This window comes from Mauremys reevesii, linkage group 1 (genome assembly GCF_016161935.1).
Source record: "Mauremys reevesii isolate NIE-2019 linkage group 1, ASM1616193v1, whole genome shotgun sequence".
NCBI classification, from domain to species: domain Eukaryota; kingdom Metazoa; phylum Chordata; order Testudines; family Geoemydidae; genus Mauremys; species Mauremys reevesii.
Window position 1 is genome coordinate 163,972,637 of NC_052623.1, and position 16,354 is coordinate 163,988,990.

The 16,354-nt window shown below is 43.4% G+C and overlaps 1 long non-coding RNA gene across 1 annotated transcript; it reads right to left on the reverse strand.

Annotated features, from left to right (window-relative positions):
- Positions 1-12,718: 12,718 nt before the first annotated feature.
- On the reverse strand, positions 12,719-15,403 carry LOC120397902. Its single transcript, XR_005594075.1, has 3 exons — positions 15,348-15,403; positions 13,305-13,473; positions 12,719-12,971 (listed from the first exon to the last, which is right to left on the reverse strand). It is a non-coding gene; the product is annotated as an uncharacterized LOC120397902 (long non-coding RNA).
- Positions 15,404-16,354: the final 951 nt, after the last annotated feature.

Here is a 16,354-nt window from a genome sequence, read left to right on the forward strand (position 1 = left end):
TGATCACTGATATTTGAAACCTGCTAAAAGGTATCAGTTAAAGCAGGGGACAAGGATTTTCTCTGTTTAAGGTGACAGCAACAAGAGGGAATCAGCCAGGTTAGTGGGTCTACAGAAAACAAGGATCAGCTTTTCAAACTTGATGCCTAAAAGGGAAAAAATATGTCACTAATTTTCTCCATGCAGCTAAGCAAGGAGCAAGGCAGTGCCTTTCTCCCCTGGCTGGCCTCTGTGCATTGCCGGGAAGAACAGGCTGCATGGGGTCATTCCTCTATCCCACCCGACACGTACACACAGGCAAGAGGGGACTGGACAGAGATGAGCAGAGAATGGATGAAGTTTTGGCTCCCACCCCTGCAACACCTAAGCTGGCACACAGAAGGAAGCAATCTACTACTGTTGTAAGCCAGTAGTAGATTAGTTCCTCTCTGGAGCAAGGGGGAACCAGTGAAGGAAGTGTGAGTCTCAAAGCTCCTGGGACAGGGGAGCTACATGTGGTCTCTTACACAGGAGGAGACAATGTCACTGTGTGAAATTCTTACCCTGTTCAAGTCAATGGGAGTTTTGTCATTCACTTCAATGGGGCCAGAATTTCACCCTTAGTTAGACACCTGCATCCAGTAGATGCCTAAGTAAGTGACCTGATTTTCAGGCATGCTGAGCTCACAACCTATACTGATGTCAATGGGAACTGCAGGTGCTTTGCACCTCAGAAAAATCAGGCCACTTATTTAGAACTCTAAATGAGAAAGTGCCTAATGTCAGATACCCAAGTTTGCAAATGTTGGCCTTACAGAATATGAATCGATGTTCATTATCCAGTGCTGTAGCAATCACGGATTAAAGTCTGAGTAAGGAACCAGAAGAGCAGCAACACCCAAATCAAAAGTAAGATATGGCATTAAGCCACAACACTCCAGGAAGTCTGCAGCCTCATGTGTCCACACTCCTGAATGTGTCATCAACATAAGACATATTAGAAAGAAACTGTACGGACAGGAAAAACAAGTCTCCCTAGAGGCAACAGCAAATATATTTTGTTTCGTTAGGTCTAATTTGTGATGATTCATCTCATGCATATTGCGTGTTATTCAATGCCAATTTGCAGCAGATGAAAGTTGGCATTAGTTCATTACCATTTGGCTAACGCTGCATCTCCAGTGTAAAGCTGGTTGGGAACTTTGGACCAATCTCATTTTTGTCAAAAAATGCCATTTTGTCTCAATCAAAACTTATCACAAAACAGGGGCATGTTTGACAAATTTCCTTATTCAAAAAAAGGCCACGGAAAAGATTTAAAATTGTCAAAATATTTCATTTTGGCAATTTCAAAACTAAAAATTCTGGTTTTCAGTTTCAAAATGACATTGTTTAGAAATGTCAGCTAATTAGAGTGAGAAAATGAAAAAAGATCAAAAGAAAAAAATCAAATGTTTCAATTGAGCCAAAACAAACAAGTTTCTGGTTTGTCGGTTTGCAAATTTTTTTGAGATTTCAAATTTGCATCTTGATTTGAGAAAGGAAAAAAATGTGGAACTCTTGCAAAAATTCCCAGGATTGGAAAACAATTTTCCACCCAACTCTGCTCCAATGGCAGAGTACCTGCAGGGATTTCTACTTCATCTTAGATTTTAATGCACTTGACATTTTGAGGTAAAACTAAATGATCTACTTTGATCATGATCAAGTTATGCCACCCTTGCCCCAGCACTGCCATCACCCAAAGCCCAACGACAGCCCCTTGAAAAAGCTGCCTCTTTATGAGTCAAACCTTCTGCCTTTTCCTTCACTGGCTTTTTCTGCTACTGCTGACCATCTTCATTTTCTTTTTGCAGTTGGTATGAAAGAGATATTTATCTTGGTCTAACAACTAGGGAATGTGGGCCTGCAAAATATACTTATAAGACACTTAGGGTATGTCTACATTGCAGTTGGAAGGTGAAATTGCAGCTCATGATACCTGAGCAAGATCAAAGAGAGCTTGAGCAATAATCTCAGTGAAGCTGAGGCAGCATGGGCTGGCCGCTCATGTATGTCTCCCGGGTCCTGGGTAAGCAAGGCTAGCTCGTGCTACCTGGATCAAAGCTAGTGCATGTATGTCTACACGTGCAGCAATCACACCTCCTGATTGCAGTGCACGCATATCCTTAGAGAGCGAATTAGTAGCTGGACAAAGAAAGGCAAGTAGCATCGGTCTAAGTTTACATGAGCCTGGTCCCTGAACAGAAAATTAGAGCTACACAATAAAAAATACATTATTACAAATGCAAAAAATTATTCTGTCCATCCCTCCCTGGCTAATTGATGATACCAAGACAGTGATTTTGTGTGTGAGAGGTTATTATAAAAGCTACACTATATGCAGTTGCTTTACTCCTGAGAAAAGGTATGTAAAGATCAGTGAAACAATTTCTCTTTGGGTGTAATTTGCCTATTTGCAGAGGGCAAGCACCAGTCAAATGCCACTTGCAGTCTAGTTACATGCCAGCCCTCTGCATGAGGATGAATTTTACCCTTTATGAACACACAACCACAGCTGGCAATATGGTGGCCCCTTTGACTATATGGAGTTCAGTTGGTTCAGCCAGAGTTCCAAAGAACCTGCTATATAACTTACACCAGGGGGTGTTTTGCAATCAACCTGAAATGAACCTATTAAACTTAACCTCTAGTCGTTCACATTACTCCAGGCAGAGCAAGGCATTTCACTTCTAATTGTGGCAAGAAGTTTGCAGTCTCAAAAACGATTCACAAGGCACCTTGCTGTCACTGGTTTTGGGTTCACTCTCCAAGGCAGGTGACTGTTTGCATGGCCTTCACTTGCACTGTGAACAAAACATCTCACATGGCCCTAGCCAAGAAGAGACCAGCTGACTGTTAGTGAGAGGAGGTTAAGAAAATGCCCCCTCCCCCCTCCAAGCAGGTAAGGACTTCAGGGCTATTGCTCGCTCTGCCAGCAATTTCTGAAGCCAAAAAACAAAGTATTAAATTAATCAAGATCATCAAGTATGAGACTATATATATGCAGATTAAGAGTGAATCATTAAGCCTTCAGAGGGTGCCTGGACACATCTACAGGCTCTCTGTTTCCTTGTACCACACCCTTTCATAATATTCCCTTGGAGGGAGGAAGAAACCATTTGCTCCTCTGTCCTTAGGTGCTACTTTCATTCCTCTGCCTCCCCCCAGCATATTGACTAATCAAAGCACAGTGCTGCTTCCTTTACTCTCCTTCTCTCATGTTAGGAATAGGCCTGCCATGAAGGACTTTGGCTGCTGAATCTCAAAGATTAACATATGTATATATAGGCTGTCAATGGCAGGTAACGCAAATGATTAATGCAAAACAAATTAACTAGATTTTAAAAATAGTTGTGATTAATCACAGTTTTAATCACACTGTTAAACAATAATAGAATACCAATTTAAATTTATTATACAAATATTTTTGGATGTTTTTCTACAGTTTCAAATATGTTTGTTTCAATTACAACACAGAATACAAAGTGTATAGTGCTCACTTTATATTATTTTTATTACAAATATTTTCACTGTAAAAAGATAAACAAAAGAAATGGTATTTTTCAATTCACCTCATACAAATACTGCAGTTTAATCTCTATTGTGAAAGTGCAGCTTACATTGTAGAATTTTTTTTTTTTTTACATAACTGCACTCAAAAACAAACCACCGTAAAACTTTAGAGCCTTCAGGTGCACTCTGTCCTACTTCTTGTCCAGCCAATTGCTAAGACAAACAAGTTTGTTTACATTTACAGGAGACAATGCTGCCCGCTTCTTATTTACAGTGTCACCTGAAAGGGAGAACAGGAGTTTGCATGGCACTGGTATAGTACAAAGTGAGTACTGTACACTTTGTATTCTGTATTGGGTAATTGAAATCAGTATATTTGAAAATGTAGGGAAAAAATCCATAAACGTATAATAAACTAAAATTGGTATTCTATTATTGTTTAATAGTGCAATTAAAATTGCGATTAATTGTGACTATTTTTTAATCTCGTGATTAATTGCGATTTTTAAAAATTGTTTGACAGCCCGTATATAGGTGTAGATATAGACACACTGCAAACCCTTTAAGAAGCTTCAGTACAATTTGCATTGTCACACAGTGCTACAAAAACCATAGCAGCTTGTGGAGATTCCAGAGGAGCATCTACATAATATCTGGTAAATAATATTTATTTTCAAAATTGATGTGTGAGCCAAACACAATATGGGGTATTTATCAGCTTGGACCCATTACAATCTTTTAGATAAATATTCTGGTTTTTAAAAAACCTAAAACGTGTATCTAATCCTGTTGTGTCACCTCTCATTTCCTTCAAAGAGAGGGGGAGAAAGCTAAATTAAGTCTGAAGCTCTTTTGAATGTACTGCCACTTCATCATTAAGAGGCTTTGTTGTGCCAAGATATCACTGCATATATTGTTTCTGAGATCACTCACTTGCCGCAGACCCCTGCAATGCCTAAATACAAGGTGGTGCACAATAATGGTAGTATCACTTTACATTGATATAGTGCTTATCATCTCAAAGGACCCTGAAGCGCTTTGCACACTGAGCTACTACCTATGGACTAGATTTTACTCTTCATGGACCAGCTCACACTGTGTGTGGTAAGTGCTAGTAAGTGAGAGGAGGGGAGGAGCCCACTTGTGCCACCCCACATTAGCGTTGCCAGGAGTCCAGTTTTCAACTGGAAAGTACAGTCAAAAAGGGAACTGGCACCAGCTTGGGCCACGGACAGCCCCTTTGAGGAGCAGGGTTTGCAGAGTGCGGGGGCCCATGGCTCCCAGTAGGCATGGAACGTTCCCCGGGAGGGAAGGAATGCAAGCGGCCCCACCAGCCAGCGCTTCCCCTGGCCATGCTCTCAGGCAGCTTCAGGGTGGGGAGGGCTCGAGTGGGTGGGAAGGGGGCTGCTGGGCAGGCAGTGAAGAGGGAGGCGGTGAGGGGAGGGCTGCTGGGCAGGAGAGCCACATCTTAGCTCACCAGCAGGGCTGCCTGGCTGCTCCTGTGTGGCCACAGCACTCCTCTGGCCTGCACTGCTAGGTGACCTGCTGGAGCTGGGGTTTGCAAGTCCCTTGGGGCTGCTCATGCTGGAGTGGAGGGGGCAGAGCAGAGAGTAATGGGGGAGGGTAGAGGAGTGAGTTGGGGGGGCAAGGCCTTGAGGGAAGAGGTTGGGCAGGGGCAGGGATGGGGCCTTGGGAGAAGAGACGGGACAGGGGAAGAGGGGTCCAGTTTTCAGACATTAGAAAGTTGGCCAACCTATCCCACATGCTTCCAGTTAATTTGCCATTTCTAAAGTGTAGCCCAGTGAGGCGAAAAACCACAGGAAGCGCACAGCAGCCCTGCACTGCAGTTCCAAAACACAAACCGAAGAATGCTCAGAGCCTTATTCTCATGTACACTAAGGTCTCTTCACATCTCCCTGGCAGCACAAAGGGAGCTTACGTAAGAACCAGGCCCTCATTCTAACTCAGACTGTGGGGGAAGGGTGGGGAATAATTTATGTTTGCACAGGGTGGTTAAGTAAGCTGCAGTGCAGCCAGGACATCAAGGTTAATGCATCCTTATTCTGATGAAGAAGAATCGTGGCACCTTTAATTACCACAGGCTAAGTGGTCAAGACCTTATTACACTATTCCCCTAAAATCTATCAATTCCACCCCCAACTCATTCTTCTTGCAATCCTCAGTATTCAGGGATCTTCTTTTCAGCAGCACCTCTGCAGACATTCAGGCTGAGCAGCTTGCTCTTGAGTCTGCTGTGTTGGTGACTGAGACTCCTATCCTCCCTCCCTCAGTTCTCCTGCCAGTTTCTCCCACTCCTCCTCCTTTGCTCAGCCATTCCCTCAACTTCCTCTCTCTCTCTAACTGGACAAGCTGGCGGTGCGGAGCACAGATAGTGAGCTGGATGGCTGGCAGGGGAAGAAGGGATGGAATCTCTACCATTGGTCATTCCTATCCTGAAAGAGCACAACCCAGGGGAGAGGTCTAGGAACTGGACCTGAGGCCAGAAAGCTCCAGCCAAACTCAAGTGTTCAACAGGTCTATTCCTCCAGCAACATGATAACCCATCATTCTTAATTGTCAATGCCAGTGATGTGCTGTGGGCCGTTAAAATATCCTGTGTTCTTCTTCCCTACTCTGCTGAGCAGCAACAAGAGAGAGAAGACGACAAAGAAACCAGCTGCCCAGGAAGAAGAATGCTATATTTTTTCCAAGCGTGCAGCAAGGACTAGTAGAACTTGATGCACATAGTAGATTGAGCTAGTATACCTGCTCCTGACCTCTGCAGGTAAAACGCCTGCGGCCACTGTAACTATGCCTCCTCTCCATGCCCTTGTTTAGTTTAATTGTGGCCCTAGGAACATTAATTCAGACCTTGACTTTGACTTCATTTATCCCAGCTGCTGCATTAGAGGGGAAAAAACAGCAATTCACTGAAAACACATGCTGCCTCTGCACTAACTAGATAAATCAGCTACACAAATAAAAGATTGTTATGTACCGTTTTCATTCTCTGGCAATGTTTTAGTGTTTTCACTCTTAATATACTGATATTTAAATCCCAAGTATGTCATAACATTTTATATTATGGGAAACATCCCACTGGTAGTTAGTTACTGTTAATTTAGCATTAAAAATTAGGGAGAAATCAGCATTCAGTTTATTAGAGTGGAACATACAGAACATTCCAGATTTTTCTTCAATTTACATTTCTTCAATCTACTTTATAGCTTTTATTATATTATATAATTATAAAGTAGCTATAAAGCTATAAAGTAGATTGAAGAAATGTAAACTGAAGAAAAATCTGGAATGTTCTGTATGTTCCACTCTAATAAACTGAATGCTGATTTCTCCCTAATTTTTATATATAGATATATATATATCTGAGAGAGAGAGAGAGAACTGTTCTACCTAGGTGCTGGACTCAACTTGTTCCAGCCCTCTACTTCTCAGATCATATAGGCTCTACAATAAATATCTCTGTATATATTCTATCTTAGCAGTAGAACAAAGAAAAACACTTTATCACATATATGCTTGCTTTCCTTTGTTTTAATGCAATGTCCCGAGCTGATCTTACAATATATTAGATAACACTGATTTTTTTGTGTGTGGAAACATTTAATCAGTGTTTACAGTTCTAAGGAAGTAAAAGAATGTATTGAGCACTATAACCTTGAAATCTCACATGAAAAATATTGGTGCATTTCAGAAGTTGAATTAAATGGAGACAGAAAAGTATTATGTTGAATGTAATTTCTTCTATACCTGTTAATTCACAATTTCATTTAGGATTGATGAATAGGGTTTCAGAAGCAGACAGATTTGGAATTTAGTTAAGCTTTAGGTTTTTTTCCTTAAATTGAATTTAGTAGAATGTGTTTATGAATGCATATACAGTACATACGCCAATGTGTGATGAAGTTTATCTACGATACACAATGAAAAAGATAGCAAAGATATTTTGACTATACAGCCACCTTCAAGACTGAGTAAGGAAAATGCAGAGGTTTCAAAGGCACACAAGGAGAACTAAAGGTTAAAATAAAAAACAAAAGATATGATTATGTACTCAGACAATAGTTATATACACTCCCATCATCCCCACTCTCTTGTGATGTCTCCCTTGGAAACATGCAAGCACAATGGCTCAATTAACTTGGTTTCAATTAGTCCTTCCTACAGCTGGTCCAGAAAAGAGAGGAGTGCACTACTCCAAGCACTTGTTTTATGGTGCCAGAGGAGTCTCAGGGTGCTAGGGTCTTGACCACACCTCAAGATGCCAGTCAACAAACACCTAGGGCAAATGACCATTCCTGGCATCTTAGTTTGATCACCAGCATAGTACTCAGAACACTAAGTCACCATTCTACCTGCTTCCTGTGCAATGCAAATTAACTGTCGGGCAACAGGTAAGCAGAGAAGAGTCTCCCAAACTCTCTTCTTCCTAGCTCAAGACAAGGCAGAACTTACCCCGTATCATTTTTCTTTACAGATGATTTCAAAAGGGGATCTTCATGTTTTCAGCACTGTTACTTATTTGACTATTTTTAGTCATCTGTTTTTCTATTTACAGCCAAAATGCTGATGCAACACTTGGTATTGACTTCAGTGGGTTTGGATGAGGCCCTCACATCACTATCGTGCACACTCTGTGATAGATCACCGGGTATAAAGCAACAGAAGAGACTATAAAACCTTAGCCTTTGACTGGGTTTGTGATTTCTGTAGCTATTTGTTCCCACCATGAACAGATCACAAGCCCTTAAGGATATATACAAAATTTGAACATGTCTACAAATGGATAGGTCATCATCATAAGTATAACTTCTTGATGGGATTTACACCTGGCCACTAAAGTCACGATCTCATATTCATGAAGTGTAAAGCCTGGTCTACACTAGGCGTTAAAAATCGGTAGGTTTAACGCCAAAACCGGCCCACACTAGGGGCACCTTATATCGATTTTTTTGGCTTCTTTAAACTGTCTGTCTGTCCTCTCCCGAGAGAGTAACGCGCCGCCATATTATTAACATATCGGATTAGGGGTAGTGTGGGGCGACGCGTATTGGCCTGGCTGGCTCCCGCTATCCCCACACACCACCCCTGACCGGACCGGACCGCTGACTGAACTCGATGAGCAGGTCAAAAAAACCAAAAACCCGAACTTTTTTTTATTTCTGTTTTGCCCGCGCTGCCAGCCGGGCGCAGCAGTGGCGTGTGCGCGAAAAAAAAAAAAAAAAAAAAAAGATCTGCGGATGTGATGCGGATGTGATGGATGTGAGGCAAGCAAAGCAGGCATCAGCGAAGACAGAAGAGAGAATTCAGAATCCTTTCCTTTTTAAAGAGAGAGAGACACAGACAGCAGGACAGCGCAGCGCACAGCGTGACAGCAAGAGTGAAAAAAAAAAAAAAAAATGGAGGCAAGGACTGACTGGAACTGAGGACCTGTGTTACTTCTGAAAATTATTTGCATTCTTGCTGATTCTTTGCTGCTTCTAGGGGTCAAAACACAGTGTCCGGGGTCAATCACATCATCCATGGCATAGCGGCACCCCCACCTCACCCCCCCCCCACCCCCCCCAGAAAAAAGAAAAAAACACTCTGACTCTTTTACATGTCACCCTATCTTACTGAATGCTGCAGAGAGCTGACGAGTGCAGCAGTCAACCAATCACATCCTGCCTCCTCGCCATGATGGGGTATGATGGGTATCATATGAATCCATCCTCATCATCAGCATCTCATCAGCAAATCATCAAAAAAAATCAGCTTCCATCATTCCAGCTGATGGTAAATGGTGATGGGTACACCCCTGCTGGTAACAGCCTCCTATTATTAAGATGGATGGTGCAATATGGCTGGTAACCATCCTCATCATAGCAACAGGGGCTGAGCTCCATCAGCCCCCCCCTTCATCGTAAAAGAAGAAAGAAGTTGCCCCCCTGACTGGCAGTGGGGGGCTGGGCTTCTCTCTACACACTGCCTGCTGTCTGTGTCTCACTATCATAGCTGGCTGAGGCTGCCTTCCACTCATTTCTCACTAACAAGTCAGTGTGTCTTTTTCCTGCATTCTTTATTAATTCATCACACAAGTGGGGGGGACTGGAAGCGTAGAAGAAGAAAAGAAAGGAAGAACAACAGGGTGGGGTGGGTTACAGGAGCACCCCAGAATATAGCTACAGATATTTTTCATGGCTCTGACACAGAGCAGGTGGTTCTCTAGCACACTTGCCTATATTAGGGCAGCACAGATTCTATTTTTAGATACTAAAAGGGGGATTGACTCAGGGAGTCATTCCCTTTTTGCTTTTTGGCTGCTGATGGCTGCCAGGGGGCACTTATAGCAGCAGCCAATGGTACAAAACGATGGAAGGTGCAATATGCTAGCACCCACTTTTTTTTTTTTGCCCTGACTGATTGACATTACCAGCAGCAGCAGCAAATGGTGGTAATAATGATCCTCAGATCATCCTCAGTTCCAATTTCCATGGTTGGATATGGGTGGGATGTGTATAACCATAGTAATCGCAAAAGCAAAAGCATGCTTCTGTGTAGCTGCTGAATCGCCTCTGTGAGCGCATCTAGTCACACACACGTGAGAGTCACAACAAAAAAAAAAAAGCCATGGTTGCCATGCTATGCATCTGCCAGGCAAAAAGGCGCCTGCCGCTTTTTCCCCAGACGAAGGAGTGACTTGACGACATTTACCCAGAACCACCACATAATGATTTTTGCCCCATCAGGCACTGGGATCTCAACCCGGAAGTTCCAAGGGGGGCGGGGGGGCAACTGGAATAGCTAGAATAGCTAATAGCTACCCACACGCTCACGAAATCGAAATCGACCGCGAGCTCACACCGGATTTTAAGAGAGGCTGTAGCAATGCACAGAAATCTGTTCCAGAGTTGGTTTCCAACTAACAAGGAACAAGATTGGGTGTTGAGGTTGCCAGAGCCCTAGCCACCAACTGATGCCAAGTAGGAACTGGCTGTGGAGCCACTGGAAGACTCCAGTACACTGGAGATTGTTGCTGAACCCAGGTGAATTATTTGTACTGTGTCCATTTCAAGAACACGTTTTGTTAGAGTATTTGTTATTGATCATGGATATCATACCTAAAACTGGTTTGACTGTGGCCTTGCCCTGTGTGTAGCACATGAAAGTCTGTTGATTAATCTCAAATGTTTCCCCCTCAGCACTGAGCGTTATAATTGTATATAGCAGCAAAAGTGTGCCAACAGCTCAGGGCCGCCCAGAGGATTCCGGGGGCCTGGGGTCTTCAGCGGCAGGGGGCCCCCGCTTCGGCAGTAATTCGGCGGCAGGGGGGCCCTTCCGTTCCGGGACCCACCACCGAAGTGCCCCGAAGACCCGCGGCAGGGGGCCCCTGCGCCGAAGCGGGACCCGCTGCCAAAGTGCAGCCGGGTCTTCGGCAGTAATTCAGTGGCCCCCGCCACTGGGTCTTTGTGGCATTTCGGCGGCAGGTCCTGGAAGGGAAGGGCCCCCTGCCACCGAATTACCGCTGAAGACCCGGCTGCATTTCGGCGGCGGGTCCCACTTCGGCGGTAATTCGCCGGCGGGGGGTCCTTCCGCCCCGGAGTGGAAGGACCCCCCGCCGGCGAAGACCAGGAGTGGAAGAAGCTCTGGGGGCCCGGGCCCTGCAAGAGTTTTCCGGGGCCCCCAGAGCGAGTGAAGGACCCCGCTCCAGGGGCCCCGAAAAACTCTCATGGGGGCCCCGGCGGGACCCAGGGCCTGGGGCAAATTGCCCCTCTTGCCCTCCCCCCCCCCGGGTGGCCCTGCAACAGCTATATGCTATTGGTGTGGGTGTGGATTAGGTGTCTTAGACATTTTTATAAAGTGATTCAGGGGGAATTTTCTCCCTCAAAGTTTTATTCTTGAGGTTTTAAGAGTGTATTTGTTATAAGAAGAGAGGGGAATAAAATAATTGTACATAACTAGAAATAAGAGAGCGAAATATCCCCAGCCAAGGTTACCACGGCAGACATTCAATATGAATATGCAGATTTCCCAGTTTCCAGCACATCGTTCTATTATGTCTCATAAGTAGCTGTTCTTATAAAGTTTCCTGTGTCCCATGCCCAAGGATGTGTCTCACACTGTGACTTATGGCATCGCTGTGACCAGGGGCGGCTCCAGACCCCAGCACGCCAAGCGCGTGCTTGGGGTGGCATGCCGCAGGGGGCGCTCTGCCTGCGGGAGGTCCACCGGAGCCGCGGGACCAGCGACCGGCAGAGCGCCTCCCGCGGCATGCCGCCCTGCTTGGGGCGGCGAAATGTGTAGAGCCGCCACTGGCTGTGACTGGCCCAGGTCAGCTGACTTGGGCTCACGTAGGGTGACCAGACAGCAAGTGTGAAAAATTGGGACAGGGGGTGGAGGGCAATAGGAGCCTATATAAGAAAAAGACCCCAAAATCAGGACTCTCCCTATAAAACCAGGACATCTGGTCACCCTAGGCTCACAAGGCTGGTGGGTTATAAAATTGCAGTGTAGACATTTGCCTCGGGCTGGAACCAGGCTCTGAGACCACATGACGGGGAGGGACTCAGATCCCAGGATCCAGCCTGAGCCTGAACATCTACACCACTATTTTTAATCCCACTGCCCAAGCCTCACAAGCCTGAATCAGTGGAGACTCTGTGCCACGGGTTTTTTATAGCTGTTGACATAACCTAAGAATCTGAATGGAACTTACTACCTCATCCCTGTCTTATCACTTCCCCCTGACCATCTGTGTGAGGTCTTAGCAGGGAGCTAGCTCCCTTCATGTTGGGCACATCTGACAAAGTATGCAAACCAGTTCCCTACCCAAAGAAGCTCACAATGCAAATCACGAGTGAAGCAGCACATCACTCTTCATTTTCATTACAAAAGACGCTCCATTATTTTTCACAGGGATATGTTAAGCTGTGAACTTGATTACCTACTCCACTTATCTGTCCAGTGAGGCCTTTATTTACTAGTATCCTCCTTCTTGTAGTGGCTGAAAAACTGACTTCAGCTAAAACTGAGTTTAATAAGACTGCTGCTATACAATGAATGCAAGTTAGCAAAGTAATTGTACTGGCTATTGTAAATTAACCCCCAGCATGATACCAGCATGACACATTTAGCTCTGAAGGTCACAAATCAGAAGTTTTAAGTAATCTACTGAAGTGCTCCAGTACTTTTATTGATAAAGATGTGTTAATTCTGTATGTAACAAAAACACCGTATTTGTTTTTTGCAAGAATAACAAGATGTTATTTGGGAGGGGTTGTGCCAACAATAAAATTTAAGGGTGAAAAGTAAAAGTAGCTATAATGTATCTTGGTTCTATTCCAGTTGATGGCTAATCTCCCATTGACTTCAGTGGATCCAGGATTTCACCCTTGTTCTTCAAACACACTTGAGTTCAAAGAATAATCCTCTACCTGCAACTACAGAAAGGAAACAACAGATATTAGAACCTTCACTGAAGAATATTTAATATTTAACTTAATATTTTAACTTTAATATTCACCTTCATCCTCTTTAATATTTAACTTGTCCTTATGGCTACTTTTACTTATTAACAATGTCCTAGCTACTTTTTAACTGCTCTTGATGAGCATAACCCTGACAATGCATGTCAAGACAAGTTGTTAAATAATCAGTGTGAACTTTTAGCTCAGTTACTTTTACTAACCCCTCAGTCAAGTGGTTAAAAATCTAGAGAATAACTGAGGGCCTAGCCAACCTGTAATATAGTCATAGGGACAAAGCCCACTCACCTGAACAATCCCATTAAAGCCAATGGGAGTACTCGCATGAGTCAAGCAACTAGAAATCTGCCCATTCTTATGGCAGCTGATGCAGTGGTCATAGAGGTCACTGGAAGGCTCCCATTGATTGCAGTGGTTGCTGGATCAGGCCCTTAGTTTACATTGTGTTAGGATTATGCTTGGGAGGTAGGAAAAAAGAAAGTGATTGTTGTATTAAATTGTGATGGGCTTTTTTATTTAATTCAGCCCATTTCAGACTGTGCATCTTGTAATCTTTTGCAAAAGGAAAGACTTAAAAATCATAACAGAGCCCTGGAAGCATCTTTCAAGTATTGCAGTAAACAAAGTGTAAAAGTAATTATTGCTGCAAGAAAAAAAAATAAATATCACTATATTGATCAGATTTTTTTCAGCTGCAACATGAAGATCAAGGATCAGGAAATTCAAGCCAAACATCTGAGCTAACTAATGAATTTTTAACAAAAATGCCATTTTTTCACTGTACAGCTGCCACAGCAAAGCAGATGCTAGAAATTCTCACTCCAGAACTCTCGGCTTTCAGTCCAAAATAAAAGCCGTGTGGCGTTCCAAGTTAAACTCACAAAAGAAAGAGAAATATGCTTGTGTTTTTGCTGTAATATGAATTTTCCATTGAAGATGTGGTTGAATTAGCAGTTCATTTTTTCCCTATTACTTTAATTTACTCTTTGTGGTCAGTGTTTTCGTCTATAAAAGCCATGCCCCAGTCCTAGCTCTTTTGAGACACCTCACAATAAAACACATACAAAGGCAAAGAAGTGTCTAATTATATGTCTGTAATATGCCTAGCACACTTTTGGGTGCAGTAAAACAAATAACAGAAAATGTGGTGAAATGTGCTGCTGAATGGAGGTGGGTATGGTCATCTTGTTTCTGGACATGTGCAGCAATACACAGGTGTTGGGAGTAATTCCTTAGTTAAAGCCAAGTCTAGACACCCATTATAAGCCCTATATTTTCAAGCCTCCCTTCATTACTTCAGGCAAAAGTTGATTTGTTTCCACATGGGGACACTAAAGCACAAAGAGGCTTTTTTATCCCCCTGAACATTTGGAATGTACTTAATTAAAGGTGTTTTTGTTGTTTTTTTTGCTGTTTCATCATGAACTGCCTGTGTTTTAATTTCTTCTCTAGCATTATGCTTTTGGTGGGGCCTCATATTCCCATCACTGGTAGGTTTTCAGAACCTCAGATGTTATAGTCTGCTTTGACTATTTAGGGCAGTTTTAAATCATGGGGCTTTTTTTCCAAGGAAAGAAGTATTTTTGACTCTTGATCCTTATGGACAGAAGCCGCATCGAACAGGAAGGCATCAAGGCAGACAGACTAGGTTCACTGTCCTGGGAAGTGTCTCACCTGTTTGCTAGGATTGTCTACAGTTCTGGAGAAAAAGAGATGAAATCCCAAGAGGTTGGTGGGGAGAAAGAGGAACCTGGAGGGGAGTGAGAGAGGGTGGAGACCAGAGTGGGCTGGAATCATAGAATGTCAGGGTTAGAAGGGGTCTCAGGAGGTCATCTAGTCAAACCCCCTGCTCAAAGTAGGACTAACCTCCAGACAGATTTTTGCTACAAATCCCTAAATGGGCCCTTCAAGGATTGAACTCATAACCCTGGGATTAGCAGGCCAATGCTTAAACCACTGAGCTATCCCCTTGCATTTGAAAGAAACACTGCTGTTTGTTGTGGCTGAAGATGTCAGTCAGGCTTGCTGAGTGGCTGACCTGCCCAGTAAGGCCCTTTGTGTTGAAAGGAAGAGGAGCTCTGGGGAGTGAAGAACCATTTCCCCTCTCCTCATCATGATACTCCTGGCCTAAGGCAGGAAATGTTGGACAACAAAGCACTTCTACACCACCTATCCTGCTATATCCTGATGCTCTCTGGCATCCATGCAGCAGGACTCTGCCCTTCTCACATCCCCTGCCAGGGCCTTGGTAACATGAATGTTTCACTGATATTAAAAAAAAAAACAACAACAACAACAAAAACAAGGAAGTTTCCAGACAAAAAAAAACACCTTAGATAATGCAGGAGTTAAGGTTGAGAGCAGGTGTCCGAAACCCTTCCAAGAACATGACGACACATTCTGGAATGCTTTACAAAGGCCATTATATAGAGTCTGATGTCACTGGTGGGATGAACATCTTTGTAATGAGTGGATAAAGTTGTCTTGGATTTTGCTTTCCTTGCTCAGGGTACCACCACTGGGGTAAAGGTAAGGTTGTTTGGATACCTTTAACAGGGCATTTTCATACTTTCAGAGGTTTGGGATCCTTTTAACTTTGATTCTGAGTTTAATGGGTTTCTAATGCTCTTTGGTAATTGCGACATTCCTACACTTTTTTTTCTTCTCCTCAAAGTTACTGATATGTACTCTCAGCAAGTGTGCGTGTGTGTACAATAGCTCTTTCCTAATTCTCTACTTATACCATGCCAAAACTCATTTTTCCGAGCACAGCATCTGACAGACTTTCATAATAACTTACTACAGATTTAGACTGCATTTTTCCTCCAGAAGGATTCCAAAGTGTTTCACCCCCCACTAAAATAACACCACGTGCAGGATGAAACTAACTGACTTTTTAACCTCATCATGCAACACTACACAACAGGTTAATCCAAGAAGGGAAGAATATAATTATCTAGTTGAAACAATGTCTTTCAGGGCAGGCACCTGTCTGTTTGGCATTGACCTATACCTGTCCAATGCTACATATATTTGTGGCACTATTGAAATATTGTGCCATATGCCTTTCAGAATTCTCAATCCTTTCTCCACACTAGTAGATTTTAATTCTTACTCCTATTGCATCTTAATCCGTAGTGGACTTAATTCCCCCAAATTTACTTTTCTGAAACAGAATGTCCTTGTGATGCTGCATTCTATGACTCCCATTCCTTACTATGTTGAATTCAAGTACTTTGAGGTCCTTGGTTCCAAGCTCACCTATTAGCTTCTACCAATGCCTCCCTGACAGGAAGAAGTAGATCTAGGATGGCTTCTTCTCTGGCTGAAGTCTCTAA